The sequence below is a fragment of the Mchenga conophoros genome, linkage group LG18 (assembly GCF_057382185.1).
Source record: "Mchenga conophoros isolate Kocher_MC1m ecotype Shallow Benthic linkage group LG18, M_conophoros_male_GT1.1, whole genome shotgun sequence".
In the NCBI taxonomy this organism is placed as follows: Eukaryota; Metazoa; Chordata; class Actinopteri; order Cichliformes; family Cichlidae; genus Mchenga; species Mchenga conophoros.
Genome location: NC_140543.1, coordinates 30,549,248 through 30,574,642, shown reverse-complemented (window position 1 = coordinate 30,574,642; position 25,395 = coordinate 30,549,248). Strand labels below are relative to the sequence as shown.

Below are 25,395 nucleotides of genomic sequence, written 5' to 3'. Positions count from 1 at the left end.
TCGATCCCATCCAGCACCACTAGCGTGAATTGTAACGCTCGTAATGATCAGCCTTGCTCAGCCGTGTTCCTCAATCTTGTGGAAGGATAAGTGGTTACGGTCACATCAGCAGATTATCATAGTGCGGGGGAAGGGGTTGGGGCAGCTTTGGAGGCGGAGGTTGATGGTGGTGGTGGTTGGAGACGGGGTCTGAGCGATCAGATTTAGGGGTAATGCCTTGCTGTTGGCACACTGTCCTTGTTGGAAAAACTTATGCAAAGACAGAAACAAGCTGCTTTTTTATTTTTTCCCCAAATAATATCAAATAAAGGACAGTTTTTATTTGCATCAAAAATTCAGCGGTCCTGCTTTATGTGACACATCCTTTGCCTAAACTCTTAGTTTAGGAGGCAAGTCATAAACTGCTTTAAAATGATTGACTGCCAGTGTTGTCACTGGCAAGGTTACGGGACAGCAGCAGGGATCCACCTCAGGATAGCCTCAGGCAGGAGAGAGTGAGAGACCTGAAACCATGTGGGCAGCAAAGCTGACCTAAACACACACACAGACACACACAGACACACACACACACACACACAAATCGCTAATGTGCTCTTATTGACAAACACACATACTCGCACAGGGAGTATGCCAGCTTTCCCAGTACGTTCAATAAAATGCTGGAGTCACATTTAGAAACGCAAGCAGCCATGTTTCCACTGTAAAGTACATGACAGTGATTATATTCACTTTATGGAGATTTTCATACAAGGTTTTTTTAACAGGTAAAAAAAACAAAAAACAAAAACCAAGGCAAAAGACATAACATAACATAATCCTGTTTTATTCCCAGTCCATCCACTAATGTCATTTAACTGATGCTCTCCCACTGGTATCAGTATACAGTGTGCCTTCATGCTGTGGGTGGTAAATAAGTGGATGTCTCTCCTGTCTCAGCGTCTTTCCTCCTGCATGCAGAGTTTCACACATGCAGCCTGGTTATTGTCTGTGGCACACAGAGTGACCCAGCAAACTAAGTCTGGTAATTGTGTGGATGCTGTAGACATTTGAATGGTAAAAATGCTATTTTTACCATTCAAATTTTACAATATTCTGCTATTTCTGCTCTTTCCTGCTATGACTTTTGGTGCTCATAACTTCTATACTTTTTGAGATATTAAATTTTTTATGCAATTTTATTCCCATTGAAATAAATGGACCGCATTATCAGTGTGGTCACTGATTTTGCTAGCCGGGGTGAGCTGTGTTTTAGCTTAATGAGATCAGCAGCCGTTCTCAGAGTGGGAGGTCAGGGTTCGAATCCCGCTTATGGCAACATTTTTTTTCAGTAAACAGTTAAACTCTTTTCAACACAAATTTCAGCTTCTTTACCCCTTTTCAGCAGAGTTTTTGGCTTTTCACCTCTTTTCAGCAAAAATTTCTGCTTCTTCACCTGTTTTCAGCAGAATTTTCAGTTTCTTCACCTCCTTTCAGCACATAGTTTTACTTCTTCAGCTGTTTTCAGCAGATTACACAACAGGGCATTCACACAGCATTTTCACAGGAAATGCAACTTTTACTAGGTTAAAATATTTCCGCTAAGTACTATTTTTCCTCTACGTTATTGCAGTTCTGCTAAGTAATTACATTTTTGCTAAGTTCTTATGCTTCTGCAAAGCTATTACAATTTTTGCAACTTTTCATCTTTTTCATCTATTTTCAGCAGACAACTTCAGCGTTACAGCATCCACACAGCATTTTCACAGGAAATGCACATTTTTCTAGTTATCTTTGTGTTTCTGTAACGATCCATCCAATCCAATTGGGGCATTTTTTTAAGCCACACCTTTCTTGTGATATATTTCACATAGGACAACTGGAGAGGCGAGAATCCGCTTCTTGTTATAGCTGGTGAATAGTGCTGTATGAACCAAATACAAGCAATTTTCTAACAACTTTCCTGGTGGAACACTTCTTGCCTAACACTAACTTTTCCCTTAATGCACTTTCAACCAAATCTTCACCCTCTGATTTAACGATTACTTTAGAAGGACTTGCTTGTCAGAATCATTTGGTATGTACTGAGCACACTTCTTAGTAGTGCTCATGAAGACTTGCTTCTCATGACTCCAACATCATGTAGTCAGTTGTCTCCCTATAAATTATGCTACTCTAACGAACAGGCAAATGTGGGCAATTCAGAGCTTAAGACATTTAAACTTTTATGTACTCTAATGGTACTCTGCAAGGGCACAGCTTTGAATGTGCTACAGAGCTGAGAGTGTTTTAGCTTGAAAGAAAAAAAGAATATAGAATCACATTAATTTGAGTGGGGATGTTGATCTTTTTGCCAGTTGTGAATACAGGAGGAGACTGAAAGAAATAAAAAAAAACAAAAAAACACCAAAGTTTCCACCTCTTTCTGCACAGCTTCACCCCCCAGGCGGTGGCCAAAAACTTAAAAAAGAACGGAAACAAACTGTTCACTGAAGGAGCAGCTCCGCATCTTCATAACAAAGTAGCCCTTGTTTAATGCTACATCTCTGTCTCCAAACAACAAGCCAGAGCAACTATAAATACAATCAACACCATGAATTATACATAATTTCCACAGATCCTCAGGGTGAGCTATGTTCATGAGAGGCTCCATCACATGGTGTAATTACAGAGGTTACAACAGTGGTGATAAACATATTGCGAAAACAAATTAAAACTTGTGCTACCCTGTTCGCCACAAAAGAATCCAAAGCTGCCTGTGAAGGAGAATTCAGAAATGAAAGTTACTGACTGAGAGAGCCTTCAAAGCGAGCAGTGCTGGTCAACTGCAGCGTTTTGTAGAACCTGCCAGAGGCTTGTTACAACTAATTTTCAGAGGGTTTAGTCAGTACTGCAAGGTTATATTTGCAGAGTGGGGTCTACCAATCGTAAAACCACAGGTTCGGTTCCTGGGATGTTTCTCAGGCAACATTCCCAAGACACATCCCAGCAATAAAACAGACAGACTCTATCAAAATATGCCCGAGGAGCTCATCCAAACCTTTAATTCCAGCAAAGGGAAATCTTAAAACTATACCTTTCTATGCTTCCAACTCTGTGGGAAAGGTCAGCCCGTTCTCACTCCCGACGCGTAATATACCAACAATTTGTCACGTCTCGAGGCGTTCCATGGGAACGCGAAAGGTGACCTTCCTATGCTACGCGTCGGATTTTGGATGAAATCGAATAGAATGACGCTCCTGCAGTAACACACATTCCAGCCGTGTATTCCGGCCCTAACCCTAACCATAACCTTATCCCTAATCTTAACCACCACCTTAAATGCTTTCCAAAGTGATTTAAGTAGAATAAACGTACATGTGTAGATCATTCCAAACGGTTCTCATATTTCCTCATTGTCAACTCGTAATATAGGGATATGTTGGATGGCCGAAAGCGCAATATACCGACGATTTGTCACCTAGCATAAAATGTTACGCTGTGGGAGTGACAACGTGTTGGAAAGGTTTGATCAAAGTCTTTTCTTTGACAGCATGACTGTGCCCCAGTGCAGAAAGCAAGCTGAATGAGGTTGGGTTGGAAGAACTCGGCTGGCCTGACCTCAACCCTATAAAACACTTCTGGGAAGAACTAGAACGGACACTGCAAGCCAGACCCTTTGGTCCAACATCCAAATGCTCTTCTGGATGAATGGGAAACAATTCTCAGCACATTCCAAAATCTTGTAGAGAGCCTTGCCAAAAGAGTGGAAGCTACTATAGCTGCAAAGAGGAGACCAACTTTTTTTTAAATACCTTGTGATCTAGAAAAGAATGTCATGAAAGCTCCTGTAGGTCTGATGTGTAGGTTGCCGAATATTTTTGTTCATATGGCGTATTAATATCTGCAAGTGTCTTGCATATTTGTTTCATCTAGTGGCCCTTTACATGCTGTTTTATGCTAAATTTAATTCTCAGAATCTCTTTAGTGAAGTGAGAGAATGCAAATCAACAATATCAACATTACCATTTACACTAGATGAAAGGTAAGAGTATTAATAGTCAACAGTTAACTCTTGGAAACATAAATGTCTGCACAAAAATGCTTGGCCATTGCTGTGATATTTAATGTATAATTCCAGTATGTACACCAACCGATGAACCAAATAAAGGATTTAATGACTTACTGATCCACAGCCTTCTGGTGCCATTGAAATGACCTATTTCATCTGCCATAATTGTGTAGAAGTGCAGCAACATATCACCATAAATGATCTTTTTTTTTAATGATGTCCAAGAAAATATTACTAATATTACTAAATTATTACTAAATTATATTGTGCCAACATTTAGGCAACAGAAGACAAGGGGATAAATTATTTACTGTTCCTTTAACTAATATAGTTAATGTTTTTTTTGGATGGGGAGCTCAAAAATAAATAAATGCATAATTTATCAAAATAGTTAATTTTTAACTAATGGCATGATTTGCTATAATCTGTCATTTAAAAAATAGAAAAAGTAGTTCTTGCATTAAGTGAAAAATAAGCTTCATTTTTAAGAACAACTAGTCATTATCCAATCTAACAAAAAAGTCAGATTTTCTCACCTTAACATTTCTCTTAACAGTATTTTCTTTAATGTTATAACACAATTCAAGTTGACCTTGAAGACCTTTGTGAATGTAAGCTAAATGACCCCACTGCAAAGTTTTATCACACTTCATTCAAAACTTTATCACGTTCACAGAATGACACCGGTGCATGCAAACACTACCATAAACCTAACCTGCTTGGCAGAGGTAAAAAAAAGGGTTATGAAAATGAAAAAGCTCAAACAAGGACACAAGTTGTCTGCTAAAGTTGTGAGTTTCTACAGTATGCATTAGCATTCAAAGCATAAAGCACAATCCACTGCTACGCCTGGACGGTGTCTGCATACATAGAACATACATCTGAGGAAAGATAAGCTGACCATAGAGGAATTCATCCTTGGCAAAAGCATTCAGTACAAAGGCTTCCCATTGCTATTCTCAGCACTGCAAGCATCACCATTACCACCCCGGAGCACTACTAGCACACTGGCTAGTTACTATAGTGCCATGCATAATACATCAGCCTGACTTTGAAGGGCTTTTCTCTACAGATATGACATCACTGAAGAAATCGCTTATGGAAGGCAGCATCAAAGTTCCGCGGCCGCCTTCAGCTTCTGCCTCGGACCGTGGCTAAAGCTCAAGCCCAAGCGTGAGAGCGTTGGCATCAAACAGCCGAGATGACGGTTTAATGCGAGTTGGGGCACCTTGTGAAACACTGAAATGTCAAGAAGCAAATACCTCTTCAAAAACACTCGTAAGTATCATTTTAAGCTGCAAATGTGACCATTCTGGACAATTTTGGAGAGATAAGAATACTTGCTGCTTTCCTAATGGGTCATGCTTTCTGAGCATGACAAATCAAAGTCTTCCGGTTACTTTTATGGGATGCTCTGATGCCTCTTTGGCCTGACAGCACAGACATGTTATGCAATTTGAGAACAGAGCTATCAAAATCATCTTACATCAGGACCAACACAGCAGATGATGTCAAATGATGAGTCTTCATCCATTCAGCCATCCATTCATATTTACAGCTGGCCTTATGACCCCCATTAAATTAGCATTAGCGGCGGTTTGCCACGGTTATTTTTAGTGCTTATCACCCACTACAAGAACTGAACCAATTCCGCTTTCTTTTGATTCTTGCTTGCGAGGCTTCATCTAAACATAAAATAACATAAATGGAGAGATTCCCTAAGCTGCATGCCCACTTTCAGTGGGCTTCGTTTTGGCTTCTTTTCATCATTATCTCCAGCAGAACAGGACATGCTGTTGCATTCCCAGTAGCACTGATACATTTTTAGCAGTTTGTACAAAACAGTGCTGAGCTGCAGATGGGTTTGAATTGCCACAAAGCAACAACACAAAGCCACAACCAGCACTTCCCCCAAGCATCTGTTTAGCTTTGTGAGCTAAAAAAGAAAAGTGGATGCAGAGGCTTATTAAGCCACCTCTCACTACTGAGATGACACACGCGTTTCTGCTTCAGACTGGCCTGTCGTAGTCACTGCAGTGACATATGTGCCTTCTCAGTACTGGCTGGGATTCCTCTTTTTCCTCTTTAGCGAATGAAAAAATGATGCCACCTCTGCCCTGGAGTGTATATGGTGTGGCCAGTTTCTTCTCTTTCTCTCTTGCAGTACTATAAATAGTGGAGAGTGCTGCTGTCTCTCATATTTCATGTGTCACTGGCTCCCACAGTCACAAGTGAAGAATGCTCACCACATATATAAAGCCTCTTCTTGCCTCCCTCTTCACTCGCTTGCACTACTTCACTCTCCTGATAATCATTCTCCTCGTTCCTCTCCGTGCTCAAAGACCAGGTCTGACTCACCTTTTTTCAAACAGCAAGGACTGCAAGAAAAAGTAAAGCATTTTGAATCACATTAAGCTTGCCATGATTTTTAAAAGAAAAGAATAATAGCAGTGACTTTACACTTTGTGTTTTAATTTGAATTTGTAAAACGAACACTTGCAAATGCTCAAAAGTCAGGGTAGTGCAGCACTCGCATCGAAACCCAAGGCAGCAGTGCTACAATTAAAGGCTGTATTGGAGGGTATGCACATACATAATTTTCTACCAATCAAAAGTTGGTGGTCATTTAGAAATGCCTTTTACTAGAAGGAAAACCTTAGATACAATTATGTTTTTTGACAACCAGGGTGGTTTACCATAAGACTTGGATAGTGTAACTTGTGGATACTGCCTGAGCCGTGGTGCAAGTGGAGCACAGGCGAAGTTTGTTGTACCTGAGCTTTTTGTCGTTTTAATTTGTAGGGTTCTCATTTTGTTCATTCTGCTATTTTCAGCAACTGACAAACAAAATCTGTTAAAGGTGAGAAGCATGCCGTCTAGCTCTACTCCCATCAGTGACTAAAAAAAGAACAGAGGAAAAGATAAGCTAGTATATGTTGATTGTACCCACTTAACCCTCTAACTTCAATCAACCTTTAAGCTAGCTAAAAATAGGACTGTACTGTTGTTGAGATGCTGAAAAAGCTTGCCCACAAAAGGCTTTTTCACATCGGAGGCTACGATAAGGTTGCGTGAATTACCTAAAATTTTTGTTGAGCTGGCCGTTGATGACATTTTTGGCAGGCGCTCATAGTCATCAGGTGTACGCCTGTGCGCCTGTTGCTTCTCATTCTACAGTTCTACAGGTTGTGTGAATATGTGTCACACTGTGCTGATGTCAAAGTTCAGCTGTGTTGAAGTTTGACTGGGGCACCTGTGAGTGCTCCCTGGTCAGCGGGCTTGTGCTCTGGTTTGTTCAACGCAGCGGGAAACTATCATTGTGCAGCATAAACCATAGAAAAGAATGGGGTTCAGAGTGCAGTGCAGTGTATGCTGCTTCCTATATGAAAGGCAGCAGTCTTAAACCAACTTTAAAGTAAATATATCCATGTTGACTGCTAAAAAATGGTTTTGGTCATAGCTAATTTCCTCATTCATGAGTATTGTATGGAGGGGAATTTTTTAGATAACGTAACCCATAAAGTTGTGTTAAAACTAGCAGCTTTGAGTAACAGGAAATTATCGTTGTTTTTGCCTTGATCAGCATTTGATTATGGTTGGGGTTGTTTCATGCATCTTTTAATGCATAGCGTGTAATTTAATATTGTACAGCTGTACCTTGCTAGTAGAGAAGGAAGCTAGCAACTTCCCAGTGTTTGCTAGTAACTTCCCAGCTTTACCCATTCACTGTTTTTTTTTGTTTGTTTGCTTTGTTTTGGGGTTTTTTTGGTAAAGCGAGTGATAGCTAAAGGGCCAAACCCCAGGCTGCAAACAATCGTATCAGTTGCTATGGCTACATTTTTTTTTAATCAATGATGCTTTAGCTGTGGTGATTTGAAAAATGGAACCAAATCTGAATCTGCGAGTGTATTAACTCGCATACGCTGACCACAAAACTCACACTTTTCACACATTTTTATGCCACATGTGCATTCCACACACACATACATGCACAGCTAAAAAGAATTCCATATCTGAGGTGGGGCCATTTTAATAAACCAGAGTGTTATTACTTTGTTGCATCTGATGGGCTTTTCCTAAGGTTTATTATTTAAAAACACTTTACGGTTGAAATCATATTCTGATGTATTACAAGGCTATTGCATTTCATTTCCTTCCACTTACTTTAAATCAACATCTTTTAGTTTTTTGTCCTGGTGTGACGTTCATCAAGACCTAATAGCAAGCTCTTTCCTTTTCAGTGTACCTATTTTTCTACTCTTCTAATAATAATTTCCTGTCCTGATTCACATATTATTTACTGCTTCTGAAGCATTTGTTGTGCTCATAGTTCTCATGGTAGAGTAAGTGCACGAGGGTGTTTTTCAGCCTAATTATAATGGTCATGTGGTGCAAGAAATTCGTATTAATTACATTTTTTCTAGGCACAGAGTAGCCAGATGCCCCCACTTCATCTTGAACACAACAATCGACTCAAACAGCCCTGTGGAAGTTGCTGCTCAATGTAGAGAAAACACTGAATTATCTTTTAACCTCTCCTAAATGGGAAAACAATAATGTAGCTCTCTTTTTTTTAACCTCGAGTGAGTGTTTGGCTTCAAAAGTAGGTTTTTATTGGGCTACTTTTTGTCACTGAAATCTGGCAACAGATGTACAAAATTCTGGCAACAGATGTGCTCAAATCTGGCAGCAGATTTAACAGAGCTCAGAGGGTGGACATATGAAATTATCTGCAACATGCTTTAATAATCTGTCAACAAAAGACCACTAAGCTCTAAACCAAGGCTAAGGTTTTAGTTTTTACAATAATATTAAATATCCATTTTATCCAGCCAGCTGCTCTGTCGTGGCTTACAAACTATAATCACATCATCTAAACTATTATGATGGTTTAAACTAGCAGTGAACCCCAAACATTTTCTATTCTCAGTAGAAATTCCATAATGTTGTAATCTACGACAGAATTACAAAAACTTCTATAATCCCAATGCCACTACAGGAGCATCTCCTCAATTATCTACCTATTTTCTTCCAGAGATAGAAAACCATTCACACCTTTGGTCTATTTAGAATCGCCATTATCCTAACCACAAGCATGCCTTTGGACTATGGGAGGAAGCTCGAGTACCTGTAGAGAACCTACACAGAGAACACGCAAACTCCACACAGAAAGGCCTCACATATGAGTTCAACCCAAGGACCCTCCTGTTGTGAGGCTACATTGCTATCCACCACACCACCACGCCGTCCCTCTCAGTGAATCTTTTTGGTTGTAATAACTTAGTTAGCTTTAGGGACGGATCATGACTAAGAGGTTAACATAACGAACATGTGCTTAAAGTTATAATGTAACTTGGAGATTCTAACCCATCCAAGCATCTATATCTATTTATTCTGGAAGAGGCTATAAAAACTGAAAGAATCTGACAAGGGTCAGTCAGTTTGAGGATATATTAAACTTTTCTGTTGGTAAGACTGATGCTTTTACCACTGTTAGTCGGTGTTAGCTGTTATTAGCCATTTTTGGTGAAATGGTCTTTGAATATAACTTTGTTGGACTCTGATTGTGATGCTTTTTGAATAAACTCTCACGTGATGTGAGACTGTGAGAGTGTAATCAAACTTATTTTTAGAGGGAAAATGTGATTTTTAAGATGCTAAGTCCTAACATTAGCTAGCTCATTGTTAGCTTATAACCAACTATTGGTTGTTTAGCTAGTTCTTGTCAGCTGTCTGGACATGGACATGTCTGATCTACTGACGATAAGTAGTTGTGTCAATATTGGGAATAATATGTAAATGTGTTAGAACCGCGACTTCGGTTCAGTAGATGAGAAGGAAGAGGACTGACACGTTCCCAGATACTGTAGGGGATCACAATAGGAGGGGCTTCTAAAAACCTTTAACTTGACATTAAGTGGCCTGTTGCTCTATAACTTAATTTCCTCCTTACCTCCCATCATAATTGTTGCTCACGAGCAGAAGGTGGCACAAAAAATATGAGTCTTACAAAACTGCGTAAAGGGAGTACAACTTCATGCTCCAACACTGTTTGGACACTGCACTGTTAGATCTTCGAAACTGAGGCTTTTTGAAGTTAGAGCTGGGAAAATTAATGCAAAAATATATACATATATATGTATAAATAAAATAAACACAGGGTTTAATAGTGGAAGCAGATAAACATGCAAAATGAAAGACCATGCAAACCTTTCAAGATTTAAAGGAAAACATTTTAAAAAAAGATCGAGTGAAACCGACTTTGAAGCCGCCCTGCTGTAGAACTAGAAGATGCAGACGTGTAAATTTTGAGAGGCCACAAAAACTGTTAAGCTCAAAATTATAGCTGTGTCAAGATGAATGCCTCCTCTGTGAAACATTTCAAAACGCAATATATTTTGATTAACAAGTTGACTGAAATAAGTGGAGGGCATACATAGCCAGCAAAATAGGTGACGTCAGTCAGACGACCAGGGTCGGACACAAACACGTGGCTCTAATGTTCTAGTGCACCATGACTAGGGCTGAACGATTATGGAAAATAATCTAATTGCGATTTTTTGCCCCAATATTGCGATTGCGATGCGATATGCGATTATTTTTTAAGGTCTTTGTCTTCTGTATTATTAAACAAAGACAAGCAATACATCATATAGTATGGCCAATACTATATTACATTAATTTTAAACTGTTCTTTCCTGGAAGACAGACCTCTGTTATGATGACATGAGGTGATGCATGAATTGATGACTGACATTTTTATTTAACTTCTTCAATCACAACAGTATATTTGAACATACACAATAGTTTATTTTTAGCTTACAAACATCTGAGCATAAAGTGCTGACAAGGAACCCTGGTGTAAACATTAAAATGAAAGTCAGTACAATGTGCAGATTGCAGAAATATACATAAACAAAATCAGTGGCTTTACCACACTCAGTTTTTCGACATCTGTGAACTACTAGACAGTCATTCAATTAAAAAATAATATTAAATAAATAAAACTAATAAATAAAAAATACACACATCTTACTGATCTCTGCAGTCAGTAACATTACACATAAAGTGCAAACATAATAGCAATTGTATAAACACACACACAAACACGCCTTTAAAATTTAAAGGCGTGAAATTGGACGGTCTAGCCTTCTGAATCAGAAGGCTAGTTCTGATTAGCGTCACCGCTGTCTCGGTGGAGTTTAATAAACTCGGCCGTCTGCTTCTTGCTATCTAAAATATAACCAGACACTGGCGTAAATTCTCGACTGTCTCATACTTCTGTTTAATAAGTTTTCTGTTTGACATTTAGTCAGCTGTGTGAAAACCAAGGAGGAACCCACCCGGGGGATTAATAAAGTTTTATTTTATCTAATCTAATAACTTTAATCTCAGCCAAACCGATTTACTAACGAACAAACAAAACACTGAAAAAAGCCCAACAATAACATTTTTAGGTTGTCTAAGTGACTTATATATTACGTTTAACCCGAGCAGCGAAACTCCGCGGTGATCTGAAAATGATGTGCCGGGAGTTGTGCCGTTCTCGGCCGCATCAGTAACCCTCGAGCTCCCGGCTAGCTGTCGAGCTGGTGGGTAGCAGACGCCTCTGAAAACGTCGAAGCACTTTTGCAAATATGGGATATCTTGATAAACCGAGCAGATATTCGATGTTTACACAACTACTTTCTCGCCTGAAAATATTTTAAAAGTTTATTTTGTGACCCAGAAAGATTAGTATGAGTAATTTTAAAACTTAGTAGCGGCCGCCATTGTTGGAAACTGGAGTTTGGCTGGGCCGCGCTATGAATTCTGGGATATGGTAGTAATTTGGACAGCCTTCGGCGCGTCGCTGTGACGTAATCGGTCTACAAATGCAGCCTCAGGAGGATGCAGCCCATGAATTTGGACATGTCCAGAGTATAATCGCAGCCTTTGCGGTTAGAAAATTGCACTTGATCATGTCGCGATATTATCGCAAATGCGATATATCGTTCAGCCCTAACCATGACTCCTTTTGGAAGTAATTCTTTGACAATCAAATGTAATGAGTGTTTATATAAATGTAAGGAAGAGGCCATTGTTGTCTGATCAGTGTCTTAACTGTTAAGACAAGTTAATGGTGGATACTGCATTATTTCCCTGCCACAAATCAATGGAATTCATCAATTTTGCTCAAAGGCTAAGATAAGTAAGGACACACTGTCTTTTTGTTACTATAGCAGCTGAGAGGAGTACAAACGTGGAATTCCCAGCTCTAACTCACATATTGAAGCACATGGTGTGCAGTATGTTAGCCAGCTGAGCGAAAATCTCGGTGGGAATTGACCCTTAGCCAATAAACTGCAAAGTCTCTTCGTCTCTCAGTCAGACACAATACTTAGTCATTAGTGAGACGCTTAGCTCAACCTGACTAATCCCTATTAGTCAAACTTAAAAGGTCTGAGAAAAAATATTTCCTTGGAGTTGCAGTCAGGAGCACATTCTGGGTAGTAAGGAGCATAATGGTCTTATTTATTTTGTCTAGCAAACAGAGTGTCTGATAGCTGATTCACTTCATTTACATCTGTTTCCCAGTTGCAAATGTCCTGTTTATTCTCTGTCTTCAAAGCTGTTTAAAATACTTCAGTCTCTGCTTTGTCTCAGATGTGCCACTGAAAATCTTTAAAAAGTCTGATCTGCATTCTAATCAGTTTCCAAATTCCCAAAGAGTCGGGGTTAAATATAACCTTGAACGTAAAGGAAAATATGATGATGGAAAAACATTACTGTTATTAAAATGTGAATTGGATTTTAGCTTACATATAGCTGGCTCATTCACTAAATGGTTGGCTAAGGTGGTCCTCTATTGATTGCTCCTGTGTGCTTCTCTGGCCAGGCTGGTCAATGACAACACTCATTTCAGCCAATCCCAAATCCAGAGCACTGCACTAACAGCGCGGGTGTGGCCACGTGAGCTGGAGGGGTGGGGTGGGGAGGGACGACTTTCACGGGCACTGACTGGAAACAGCATTCTCATTATTTGCACTGCTTGTTTTGCATCTAAACCTCCCATAACAAGACCTTTACAGCTAATTACCCCTCTTAATGTTTCCAGCAAAATAAAAATAATATCCAGAGGGGGGAAAAACACAATTGTATTACAATTTTGTCTTCATTCTGCTTGTTCGGTGTGAGCGTACCAAGCCATTGATTAATGGCAATGACTGATAGATCAGTAAACCTGATGACTCACGTTATGTTCAATTGTCAGCTGTCTGGAGACATGAGGGTCAGGCCTCTAATCCGCTGACAATAAGTTATATCTGGCGTATGTGGTTGCTCTCTTATGACATAAGATAAGATAAGATAAGATAAGATAAGATAAGATAAGACTTTATTCCCACAACGGGGAAATTCTTGCGTCACCTCAGCTCAGGTACAGATATTAGAAGGAAATACAAAAATACAAATAAGTACAATCAATGAAAAAAAGTAAGATAATACACTATACACAATGGTAGCATACACAGTATGTGATTATGGATATAGTTGGAAATATGGAAGACATAAACTATATAGCTTGATAAAGCTATTGTACCACTACTATTCCATATATAAACAGACATACATAAACATGATGCCATCTTGGGCACTATAATAAAGATGGCAGGGCAACATGGCGGCTTCCACAAACCAATACATGCTTTTATGTATTTGTAATGGATTAACTCTTAAGTTTATGAGTATTAGAATCTGTGTATATTTAAGAGTTCAGTGTGCTTATTCTGTTAAACAACCGCATGCACACACAAAATAAACTTGTTGCACTGTTGTACATGGGTTGTAGATGGACATGCGGAGTGGTCTCAGTGGCACTGGACTCGTGCACTTTGGAAGACCTGCGCAGAGACTGACAACTCGGTGACGTCGAAGCGCAGAGGTGGGCAGTCAAGTCTTGCACGTTGACGGAAGGAACCCTTGCTACAGTTTTGCCTGTCTGCTAAAGGAAAGCAGCATTGCAAAAAGAGTAACCAGTTTTTCTCAGTAATCATGTTTTCAAAACTGCTGAAAGCTGAAACAGTAACTGACAATAATAACATTACATTAACACAATGCAGCTTGACAGCCAAAAACGTATTATGCCAGCCTCCAGGTGCTTGCTTGAAGCAGAGGTGAGGTAACTTTACTCTTTTCTACTTCACATCCACATTTCAAACTTGTAATCACAAAAACGATGACTCAAGTGACATCCCTTTGGGCAATTTATCAGTCTTTGTGCTTCCCAAGGGCTTCACCGTAGACAGTAGATACATAGCCCTTAAGCAACAATGAACATTTTCTGAAATAGTTCAGTGTTTGGGAACAACTGGGAGTAGCAGTAGCAAATATACTGGGAATGCATGTAACAATTGCAAGTCGGCTCACAGAGAGAACACGGTTGCAACAGCAACCTGTGCAATGCTGTTGTGTCTTTGTAAAATACTATTTTTAAATATCGTTTGGGACAAACTGGTGGCTGTCTGACCGTGCATTTAAGCATTGTCAGTCCACCACCCATCCTCTCCAAATAGCTGTGCACTGCATTATCTGAGCTACCCCACAACTGTTCATTATGGATGCACTTGTGTGTGAATAAAATGGCTTTTGCCTATGAGCATAAGCCACAGGTACGAGCCACACACATCACAAAGATACCCAGACTGTCTAGAATGCGATGAGGGTTCAGCTGAAGTGTGGCCTACATATGCAGTTTTCTTTGTGCTACATTTGGCCTTGCCTAACAGTGTTGGGTCAGCCTGCAACTCAACCACGTGTCCGTTTCATAAAGGCCAGATGGGCATTGTGACATTTGAGGTCATGTCTGGCCTACAGAACATTTGCCAATACCGTGCCTGTCATGGTAAAAGTAGCCCAGATTAGGCCCAAATGTATCCACTATCTGGGATTAACTCTGGATACAGAGAAAAACGCTACTACGGCTAGGTTGGAGCTTTTCCAACCTCACTACTTTAAAGAACAGAGTAAATCTATCAACATGGAGGTCCACGCTGCTGCCTCAAATCTTTGGTTTGCAGCTGCCTGAATGGGACGCCGAAGTGCTGAGCAAACCTTTAAGATAAAGAGGAGATTAGTGACTGTCAGGGCGCTGGCTGGATGTGAGTACAGTGAATGAAGAGGCATTAAAGCCAGACAAAGCAGCACCCAACTGGCCAGACGCCACTTCCTCTACCACACGTGTACACACACACAGACACACACACACTCTTAGAAAACTGCAGGCAAGCAACTGCTGGCAAAGGGTTCGAAATTAATGAGCACTCGGGGCACCAAAATGCCCTTTAAAGTTTAAAAAATGCTTAGGACATAAAAACTGTCAGAAAGAGAACAGATAACACTGCCCTCCATTTTTGAAGAACTCCTTTGCTTTTCATCCTCGGCGCATTTAATTGGTGGTGTGGTCATTTTTTTATGGCATTTAATAGCCACTTAAGGGGATTTTTTTTTCCTTTGCAGCACATCGAAAGCGTTATCGGTCACAAAATAATCAAGGACACAGCCTGAAGCGAGAGCATGCACTGACACCGTGCAGTCTGTAACAGACCCCACACAAACCACACTGTCAGCAAAAAATGAAGCAATGGAGGAGTGGAAGGTGGAGTGGTTGGGACAACCTACAGTGTTTATTCACCAACAAAAGCCATTAGGAGCACACAAAAAAAGTAACAATGAGAAAAAAGGGGGGGCAGGAACATCCTCTGTAACAGCACTGATTTAACACGTGAAAAGTCAGTATGCATATATCCTCTGCCGCTTCCAAAGAACCCAGGTGGTGGAGTAAAGCAGAGTGAGAACTGCTCTCAACAGGGTGATAAGTGTTGAATGGGTGTTTGACCACAATGTGTCATTTTTTAAATTATTAATATTTTTAGCTTTACAGCTCCAAAAGCTTTGCATGCTTTCTCCCGGCAGCATTAAAGATAGAAAGCTCATTCGTAATTATGTAAGGCCCACTTACTCGTAAGAGTGAGAACAAAGAGCGCCTGTCAGGCTGCAGTCGACGGTCCTTCAATGCCCACCGAGTCAAAAAAACACAACAACACACACATGCAAAGAAGCGAGGGCACGCAATCTAAATCTAAATTACATGTGGGTAAACACGAGACAAGAGCTGCTTCCTTTGTTGGGACAATAGAGCATCACTGCCTTTATGTGTGTGAGTGTGCAGTGGAGGGTAAACAGAGGGCAGAATATGAGCATGCAATAATTTAACCCCCCCCCCCCCCCCCCCCCCCCCCCCCGAAGAAAAAATTGAAATGAAATGGACATCGACTGGGAAGACAAGTTTACTTCTCTTGTTTTCTGCAGTCAGAAACCCTGACGCCCGGTTCAAAATCAAGTGATGATGCGTTATTTACTAAATCTTCCATGCAGTAGAACGTAATAGCATTTTTCTGTGATGCAGCTAATTCAAACTAGAACAAACTATGATAATTTCTTTAAATAGGTTGACTGTAAATGTGGAATATCACTTGTTAGCTGTTGTGCATTTGGTTGGGACTTGAATTAGCACAAAAATGAGCCTGATATCAGACAGAATTCTTGATCTTTTTCTCAGCTAGTTACACACTGACTCCAGCCTAACCAGGGAGGGAATCAGAATCAGAATCAGAAAGACTCGGGCATTAGGTTCTCCCTAAACAATGATTAGATGCTAATATTTCTTTCTGAATACTGTCCACACTGATGCATCCCATTATCTTTTGGGGTATTTTTCCATAAGGGGGAGCAGAGCAGTGGAAAACCAGGTCCTGTTCTTTCATCTGTTGTTTATTAGGCTTGGTGGTGTCAAAAATAAGTGAACACTCATAACTATTGGGTCTCTTTATTTAATACCTTTTCAGAGATACATAACGTTACATTTGATCCTTCTGCTCTAATGGCTATCTTTGGAGTGATACCTCAAAACGTCACTTTCTCAAAACACGATTCGAGTTCTATTGCCTTTGCTTCACTCATTAAGGCACCTTGTACTTTCAGGATGGAAACAGGAAGCTCCTCCCACACATGAACAGTGGCTTGCTCATGAGGTTTTTGCATTTGGTAAAGATGAGATATACACTGGCAGGTTCAACCACCAAATTTCTTAAGGCGTGGCAGCCATTTCTAACATACATGGAAATATTTAAAATGTTTTTAAAATTTAAAAACCACCTTATCTGATACCAAATGTCTACATCACTATTGTGGTTAACTGTACACTGAGTGTCCCTTATACATTTTATTTTTATATTTGTGTTTTGCTTTGTTTTGTTTTTTGTTTGTTTTTCTTCTCCTCTCTTTCTGTTATCTTTTGGGGTATTGTAAATACTGAACAGCAAAGTATTGTATATTCAAAGTTTTGTATTAACATGCTGTTGAAACTTAAAATAATTTTTTTATTTAAAAAAAAAAGAAAAAAAATTGAACACTACCCTGTCACGGTCACAAATTAAGGATGCTTGAAGGCAGGTTCACAATACCATTAATCCCACCTGTGGTGCTCATTGGACTGCGTTTTACTTCAAATGTATTGGAACTAACTATGAATGAACTAACAAGGTAAGAGCCTTCTGTTCACTCTACTACAGGCTGAACAGAAGTCTTTTCTAATCTCACTGTTAAAACAACCATTTCAAAGCCCACAACCATTATGATAAATATTTTTTAGCATTGTTAAACATATTGCCAAAAAGTACATTTCACACGCAACATAAAACAGCAAAGTCCAGGGGGGCAACTCTCCCACCCACCTACTCACTGTGTCCCTCACACACTCCAAGCTAATTGGGAGTCGCCCCTCGCTGACCTCCCCTCACGCACAAAAAGAGTCATCGCCATGACAGCAGAGTTTTGCTCATTATCCCCAACAAGGGTCTGCCTTGTTAGAGCACAAACTGCCACGCAGTACCTGGCTGACATCACAGAAAAACCCGAGTCCATGTTGCCACAGCAACCACAACTCGGCAACCATGATTTGCCGGCGTTTTACTCCGTGGGGGATTGATTGGGTGAGCAATGCAGTGAAAGGTGGATTAGGAGTATTATTGTTTCCCTCGGTGCAGAGGGAAATACAAGGTCTGAGCTTTGCCAGACACAAAGAGAACGGTGGACCCGTTGAAACAATGATGAGAGCACTGGCCCCAACTTGGCTTAACACAGAGATGAAAGATGCCTCTCATTTATCCATTACTCATTAATTTGCTAATGTGCTGCAGTGATTAAAAAGTAGTGCGATGGCCTTCTGGCTGAGCAGGCTGCGGCTTGCTCCATGTGGTTACTAAATTGAACTAAATGTCATTGTTTAACTGAGCACATATTCACAGCCATGGTTGCTTTTTCTCTAAAATGTCTTTTCAGTTCACAACCAGATGGGAGCCACAGCAAATGTAGGTGCAAAGCAATAGGAGACTTTTGCAGCTGAAACACTCGACCATCAGGTAAAATGAACAAAACTCAGGTGAAAGAATGACGCATTTGACAAACAGCCATTACCCTCTTCATGTAGCGACTGTTCTGCTCCTCTCCCCTCTTAAAGCAGAGGAGAAGAGAAAACCACTCAGTACCTAAGACAGGAGAGCAAAGTGCAGCTGTTATTTGCCATCATCCATTAGCGAACCAGTCCAACCCATGAGTGAAAGCTGCAAAGAGAGGATATGGTTGGTAGTCGTTCAGTTAAATGCCCAAGCTGTGCTGCAGGTGCTCACACGGTGTCCAAACAGCAAATGTCAACAGCGGCACTGCAAATTTCCGTGAGTGTTTCCATTTAGATACACTCAAAGTTGAGTTCTTCACTCAGGTAAATTCAAAGGAGACCTTCACAATGTCGCATTTTTAAACCTCAGCCTTAACACTTTGGTCAGTGGGATGTTGTGTGTGTTCAAATATTTGAATTAAATAAAAAAAAGCTGAAAGCATTAACTTAAATGTGGGCTGTGACATACTTAAATCGAAAACCCTAAGAGTGATTCCCAGGCATGAGTGATAGTATAAAAGTCTGGACAGAAGATTTTTTTTTAGAAATATTTCACTGTCTTGTGAAAGTTCACTAAAATGCGTGGGTGTGAATGAGATTTCTGAGAACTTAATGACTTATCCAGTACTGGAAACTGGTGATAAATACATAATAGATAGATAAATGAGCTGAATATTTGGAAAAGTTAAGGCAAAGGACTTGCACAAGAGAAGCCTATCACCTGCAAATGTGTGTGGATATGAGAATTTAACTGACGAGATGTCATTAAATATCTCTGTAAAGAAGATCAGGTCAGTATTAAAGGTCATGCTAAAAACAACCAAAAAACTACAAAGAGACATATAATTTGTAACATTTTCTTGAAGGATTTTTCAATTTCAATTAAATTTTATTTCTACAGCGCCTACAGACTCTACAGACCCTACAATAATACATACAGAGAAAAACCAAACAATCATATGACCCCCTATGAGCGAAGAACTTTAGGGACAGCGGGGAGGAAAAACTCCCTTTTAACAGGAAGAAACCTCTGGCAGAACCACGCTCAGGGAGGGGCAGGGCCATCTGCTGCGACTGGTTGGGGTGAGAGGGGTTTTTATCTCACTGTACATGAATTTCTTTCACTTTCCCCTGAGAACACAAAGTCATAGTGGCAATCGTTGATGTTTGATATATTTGTTAACTTTGTTAAATAATTCTTCGTTTCTTTTTTTTTTTTATTGCTTTAGTTTCATTTGTTCTTTAACCAGGTTTTACAAAATGCTGCCCATGGTGTTGGCACCTTGTCCTGCTTCTTGCATCTCCTGCTGTGTTTCTGCTCTGAGTGGTTCACACAATAAAGAGGTTGTTGACCAGGCAACCTATCTCTCCATCTACACACTGATGGTGGGAGGGGGAGCCTGCTGTGTGATATGAATCAGATACTGCCATGATTGGAATACAATGACCTGGCAACACAATCTCTCTCTCTCTTCTCTCTCTCTGTGTCCATGTCTCTCTCTTTTTCAGAACAAGGTTATCAACAGAGATTATCTGGTTAGGACAATGGATGTAGATAGTGAAGACTTTACCTACAATTCATAGCTCAGTTTTCCCTGTATGCCATTTTTGCATCATGTTATTACTGTAATGATGGCTATGAAATTAATAGCCAGAGGAAGAGAGCTGCCCTGTGGTATGGACATGATGATGCACAAGTGAGATATTTGCCTTTGTTGACAATTAGTCACTATAATAATTACATAATAATGTCAAGAATCTGCAGAGGACATTAGTATTTTATCTGTAAATCTTACATAATATCACTATAGAGGCAAGAGAAATGATAATATAGTAATGCACCTGCAAAAGTAGGTCATACGATGTTTTATTCTAATGAATTATTTGTCAAAACCCTATATGCTATTATATAGTGTATGTATAATATGTCTAATAAAAATTGAAGACCTTTTTTTCTCTGTAATTTCATCACTGAAGGGGCAGCTGTGGCTCTGGTGGTAGAGCGGGTCCTTTTCCATTTGGAAGGTCGGTGGATTGATCCCTGAGCCCCCCAGCCCACATGCCTTCTTGCACAAGTGCGTATGCAACTGTGAGAAAGCGTTTAGGCATAGATAAAAACACTGTGTGATTTGCGGTAGAAAGTGCTTTGAGTGCTCAATTGAGTAGAAAGGCACTATATAAGAACCAATCCACATCCCATACTTTATGTTGAGCTCTGGACAAGTCAAATTTTGAATGAACTGCCTCAGAATGCTGTGAATACTCACACTTTAAAGTGCTGAGTGTCACCGAATAAGGACCAGTCTAATAAGTCTATTTAGGTTACGCAGTGTTTTAACTTAGATCTCGCTTTTGTGACTGTCACCACCTATAACAGCATGTAAATTTGCTAATACCTGGGAACATTACATTTAGGCTCGCACAGATCCCACCGGGGTGAGAGACAGCCTGGTTCACCTGTGCCCGACGGATACAGCCACTTAAAACGGCTGGCTGGTCTTTGACAGGCCCATGGCCGATCCTCGGCCTTTCCCCAGCCAGTGCTGAACCTTTCCGTAAAACATTGATACAGATATTTGTCTGAAGCAAATATTAACTCGAGTTTGTTCAGACTGAACGAGCAAGCCACAAGGCCGAAAGTGACACATACAGGCTGCGGTTATTGCTGACTACTGCTGCTGAATATAAAAAAAGAAAAAGATTCTTTAATGGCACTGAAAATGTTTTTATACGAAAAACAAAACCTAAATTCAAATGCCCCTTGATTATTACTATTAGCTCAAATACATTTTGTAAAAACAGTATTTTGCACAATCGGAACAAATCTCTGAGGAATACTTACCAAATCATGTTTGGTAAGTATTCAAATCATATTCATAAATCTGTAACTTGAGCTCAGTTAGGGAAATCGTTTGATTCTGAGTCTTGCACAGGAAGCAGTAATTCGTGTGTTGGATCGGTCAGTATGAGGTTATTAAAAGTTTGTCCACATCACATGCATCATCATCTGAATATAAAACCTTAATGAAGCCTGTTGAGGCTGCAGTAGCCGAGGACGATAACGGGCTCTTACTTTTCTGAGCCGTGGCAGAGTCAATCACTTTACAGACTTTACGGCTTGACTATCCACCATGAATCTTTAGCAATTAGGCAGAGAAATGACGGTGGGGGGGGGGTTAGGGGCACTGAAGGGGAAGGCGTGGTGTGTTGGAGGTACGCTATTATATCTCAGAGTGCCAGGTGAATGCACTCGGAAGACTGTAATGTCGCTCAGCGTGTTCAGGAAATGGAACATTTTGGAAAAAGAAGCTCTTTGATCAGTTAAATGTTGTGTGACGAGAACAGTGGCTGGCAGGTTCACCTGAGAGTGTTAAATCTGGCTTGTAGCAGTCAGTAAACACAAGCTGTTTGTGTGAGCACTCTGCCGGACCAAATGAATACTGGAGACAAGGAGCTGAAACTGTAATCATGCTCATACCAGAGCTGCAACATGATAATGATATCTATAAAGCTTTACGAGGTCACTTCTGGTAAGTCACTGGTTCCAAACCTGGATGTTGGGACCCCCCGAGGGGTCATGAGATCAGTATGAAATGTTGCTAGATGTTTGAAATGGAACTTTTTTATCATCTTGGCTCCCTGCAGCTGGTGACCTGGCCAGGTTGTACTCTTGCAGGAGATGCAAGGTGCAAGACAATTTTTTGCAAATATTTTTGCAAAGTACTTTCTGACAGTCAATATATAAGTAATACAATCTTTAGCAAGTCTCTCATTCTGCAGATGACCTCGCACTCCACCATTACAAACTGCAGCTCTCGATATTAATCCTTGTTCTCTGTAGCTTTGATTAAAAACCACTAAATAACTACTACAGTACAAACTCAGATAAGAACTTCTTAGACACCAGTTGTAGTCTAAGAAGTTGGAAGGTTGGATGGAGTAGGTTGGACCATAGGGAAGAAGTACTTCACAGCAAGTGAACTTTCAAAATAAAAGTGCTTGAGGTTTCTTCCTTTTAAAAGGGAGTTTTTCCTTCCCACTGTTGCCAAGTGTTTGGTCAAAGGGGAATCAACTGATTAATGGGATTTTCTCTTTGTTTTTATAGGGTCTTTACCTTACAATTAAAAGTTCCTTGAGGCAACTGTTGTTGTGACCAGGTGCTGTATAACTAAAACTGAATTGACCTCAATAGTCACTGCAGCTGGCCATTAAAAAATTCCCCCCAAAAGGCTGCTTAAACCTCAGTTTTTTACAAGGTTAATTTAAGGGTTTTCAGTGCACAGGTGAGGCAGATCATGTTAGATTTGCATAATCCAGCTAGCAGTTTCCCCCCCTTTTCTAGTCTTTCAACTATTTGAAGTTTACTAATTACTAGTTGTGGCTTGTGGTTACGGTTAGAAAACTGTTATTATTAGAATGGACTTGTGTATTGGTGGACTGGGCCCACTGAGAGGTAACAGGTCATCAGAAAATGCACTTCTTTTCCAAACCAAAAATGGTTTCCAAACAAAGTTTGTTTCCCTTTAAAGTACTTCCCACAGACATGTGCTACTCTACATTTTTACTGTCATAACTCCAACAATTAATCTTGTAATTTAGCATAATCTTAAAGGTAAATGCAGCTGCAGACAACACGTTGTTCTGTTTGGTGCAGCTGAAAACACACTCTATAGTGTATCATAAAAATGCTCATTTAAAAATCTAAATTTCACAAATAATTATTTTTATTTTTCAACGGGTAATGACGTCAGACCTGCAAACAAAAACTGGATGATGTAAGTGTATTTTTGTCATGTATTTTTTGCCACACCCTTTGCAGTCCCTATTTAGAAAAAAGTAACATTATTGCTGTTCTCAAATCATCCAAATGTAACTCAAAGATGACATAGTAACTCCTCTGGTTTACAGTCATTTACATGCTAACATTAACAGAAACATTGGCTGAATAACTTCACTTGGTACAAGTGCCAAAAGTGTCAGCCTTTCCATTCGTTCGGTGTCATGATGAATAGTTCACCGACAGGAAACATAACTGTTACTAACTAATGGTGATTTTTTTCCTCTGCACCTTCTCAATATCTCACTTCCTCATCATGAACCAATGACTGCCAAAATGATATAAGCCTGCTGACAACAAGTTACATTTCCCTGTCCTACATTATCTGCTCTGCCGGTTAACCCCCTAATGTCCATCACATTAAACTTCTTATATTGAGGCTAGCCAGCTTCTCAGTTTCAAGGGGGATCAGTGAGCGAAAGCCCTATAGTCCATAAGAGAAAACACAGGAATTAGCCCTAGATTAGGGATCTAAACGGCTATGCAGCCCATGGTGGCTGGAGATGTACTGGTAGGCTGTGTGGGGGCTGATTCAGCCGGCAGTGGGAAACCCCACTTTCTGCCAGGTCATAGAGCAGAAATCGACAGACAACTGACAGGAGCAAACATTATGATGTTAGCTGGTGAAAAACATAGATTTTTTTTTGGGGGGGGGGGGGGGGGGGGGGGGCGACAACGTGATGAATGACATTAATTACTCCACAGTTGAGAGCTGGAGAAACAGCAGAAAACACGCTGTGGCGGTGGTGGTGCTTTTAGTGCTCAACATGGAGCACGCAGGCAGCAAGGTGCTCTTCATCCGTCCTCATGCCTCAGTGATGGCTGAGGGAAACTACAATACGGAGCGTCCACACGCATCGCTCTGCAAAGACAACACAAAGACGGTGCAGCCGGCGCACGATGTGCCGCTGACACCCGTGATAATCACGAGAACATCGCTCATATTTAGGTCAGCCTGAAAGTAGCCTAATACCATTTTCACATCAGCCAGCCCCCTCCCTCCTCCGACCCCCACACTCCCCGGCCTGATGGATGGACGGCGAGTGAAGCTGAAATATGGGGGTTCCATTTTCATTCCACGAGCAATGCAAGCGCACCACAGCCCTTTATCGCATCATGCCAAAAGCAAAACAGACACACACGCGCCCGCGCGATCCACACCACGCCTCGGAATAAACTGACACAAAAAAGAAAAAAAAAAAAAAACCCCACCAAACATCTGGCACACACTTCGACACACACACACACACAATAAAACATGCAGCCATATTCCCAGCACGCTGCCATGCTCTGGCAACAAACAAAAAAAATTCTAGGCATTTGCACAAATGGGAGGTGTGAGACGAGCGGAAAGAGGACTCTGGAATGACATTGCGCCTGCTTACTGTAAAATAAATTCCCTCGGGGAGGATGGAGAGCCTCCTTTTTTCCCTCTTGACTCCCCTCCTTTCCGACGTGCGAATTTCCCGAAATTCAGACCATGCAAAACAGGTAGTCAGTCATTCCACCCCTCCGAAGTATTTGGTCCTGCTCGGCGGTAGTGCGAAAGGAGAAGGCACAACCAGCATCCGAGAGAGGAGACAGCCAGCTGTGGGGAGGAAATGAGGAAGGAAGGAAGGAGCGGCCGGGCCGGAGCACTGCGCACAGGAGAGAAGGCAAGGAAAGCGGCAGAGGTGCTCTCTCTCTCTCTCGCTCTCTCTCTCTCAGTTCACAATACAACATCACCCTATCCTTGCTAGACAGACGGACAGACGGCTTGAGTACCAGAGTCCGCAGCGACACCCACTGGTGATGAGAGGAACTACAACATGGAGATGATAAGTTCCACGGAAAGGCAGCAGCAGCTGGAAGAGACAAGCATGTCTCACTTATGTTACTGCAGGTACTTTTGTCTTTTAACAGTATATTTCACTAGAAAAGGTCACATTTTATTCTGTTAAATAGGCCGAAGACACTTATTACACATTTGTGTCTTGATTTAAAGAGTTGGCTATTTTGGGGGTAGAAGACAGCCCTAGAGACTGCCATGTATTTCAC

General features: G+C 40.7%; 1 protein-coding gene across 8 annotated transcripts in view; it reads right to left on the bottom strand.

Annotated features, from left to right (window-relative positions):
* The window catches only part of ctnnd2b (catenin (cadherin-associated protein), delta 2b), a 244,366-nt gene extending 219,283 nt beyond the window's left edge, over nucleotides 1–25,083 (bottom strand). For 5 of the 8 annotated variants that reach the window (XM_085255835.1, XM_085255837.1, XM_085255839.1 and 2 more), the window contains exon 1: nucleotides 24,744–25,083. The gene's annotated coding sequence lies outside the window, so the exon portion shown is untranslated. The remainder of the gene's footprint in view (nucleotides 1–24,743) is intronic. The other 3 variants (XM_085255840.1, XM_085255841.1, XM_085255842.1) reach the window with 1 other exon arrangement.
* Nucleotides 25,084–25,395: the final 312 nt, after the last annotated feature.